Raw genomic sequence first — 2,017 nt, forward strand, 5'->3', positions numbered from 1 at the left:
GAATTTTTTTTTTAAATAACAATAAATATTAAAAAATTTAGTTAGTTGTCACGTTGCAAAAGAATTTTGAAAACTAGCATCTCGAGTGTCTAAAACTCGAGTTCCAAGATAAAAATCAAGTTTTTGAGGCCTGAACCGTAAAAAAAATCCAAGTGAAAATCGAGTTTTAAAAACTCGAGTTCAAAAACGCCGCTATAGGGCTTAAAAACGTCACTATAGGGCTTAAAAATGGAGTTATAAAAAAATTTAGCAGAAAAACGCCACTATAGGGCTTTAAAACGTCAGTATAGGGCATAAAAACGCCACTATAGGGCTGCCTGAATCTAGTATTGAACATTTATGAAAAAATTTTGCAGAAAAACGCCACTATAGGGTTTTAAAACGCCACTATAAAACTTAAAAACGCCACTATAGGGGCGATAAAACTAAAAATTTTTTTGCATGGAACTCGAGTTTTAGAAACTCGAGATTTATGTAAATGGATTCGATTTTCTAAAACTCGAATGTCTACTTTCCCTTATAGTTTCAAGCAATGCCTAACTAACTATATACAAATGATTTCAACGTTATTATGCACATTTCCCCAGCAGAAGAGCATAGCACGATAGGTTCCGCACCTGGGCGCCTTATTTTCAATGCTCCTGCGTCGTTGGCCAAAGTAATCATGTTGGAGTCGTTAGCAGCAGTAATGACAGAACTTGCAAACCAAACAGTATAACTACTGCCTGTGCCGAAAACATATGCTCCGTGCATAAGTATGTGCCGTTAGTTAATGCAAAAGTAGTACTCCACCGCAAAACGAACATCCCATTTAGAAAAACTAGCCTACATGAGGAATTGAGCGTCTCGCCAGGTTTGAGACTATTACGCGTCTCTACATGTTGAGCATGAGGAGTCCACAAGAATGAGAAGAAGAGCAACAACAGAAATTTGAGAAGGTGTACGACGTGGCTACGCCACTCGCCCAGGGTGTTCACCCTGGCTTGAAAAAAAAAATTATATATAATAATTAATTTTTTTTTATTTGTTTACCCTTAAAAAAAAAATAGGAACACCCCAAGCAATATCAAGAACACCCTCAAAAGTTTTATGCCAAACAAATTTTGACTAAAATCTTTAAAAAAAAAAAAATCGTAATAGAGCAAGCCCAACAAAAAAAAAAAAAAAAACCAACCAACCAAAACCCAATATGAACACGCGTTAAGGTGTTGTTGCTGATGAGCCTCATCAGATGAGCTCACTGCCATCCCATAGTAGCTTCAGTTTTCTTCTCTTCCTCATTGTCACTCTCTTTCTTTTGGCATTTCTGGTATGGGTTTCTAAACAAAATGTTAGCAGAAAAATCCAGGAACAAGAATGACTTCCACTGCTTCACACTCACACCAACCCACTTTCTACTTCTTATTAAATGCTCTTTTTTTCTTTTTTTCATTTTTTTTTTTTTTTTTTACAAAAGTTACTAATGGGCGGAGTGGCAAACAAACTAACGTGGTTTATCTGCCACTCTTTTACCTTTTTTTTTTTTTTATATATATATTTTTAATTTCTTTAAAAATCGTTTATAGAATTCTATTCTTTTCCTTTTTGACCAGTTCTATGTAGAAGGCTTATTATGCTTTTTATTTTTTTATTGAGTTGTGAAATTAGCTTAAAATAATTTGAATAAAAGAGGTCAAATTTTGAAATGTAATTAGATATATTAATTTATATAGAATTTTTTTATTTTTTTATATATAAGATAGAATTTTACTCTAACCTAATCTAAGTGTATATGTATGTAGAGTTTTCTCATGGAAACTTGAACTTCGGTCCTTGCCCTCCACACCCCACAAGCATTTATACTTGTAAAGTGACCATCACACTAAAAGTGTGTGGTGGTATATAAAATATTTTTTTTAGACTACTAGTAGTTAGTAAAAAAAATTAATGAAGCAAATAAACACTAATAATTAATAATTCAATTAACTAATGCATTATAAAAGACAAACAAATTAAATTATGTTAGGCTAAACAATAA

This window comes from Quercus suber, unplaced genomic scaffold, assembly GCF_002906115.3.
Source record: "Quercus suber isolate HL8 unplaced genomic scaffold, Cork oak 2.0 scaffold_99, whole genome shotgun sequence".
Lineage (NCBI taxonomy): Eukaryota > Viridiplantae > Streptophyta > Magnoliopsida > Fagales > Fagaceae > Quercus > Quercus suber.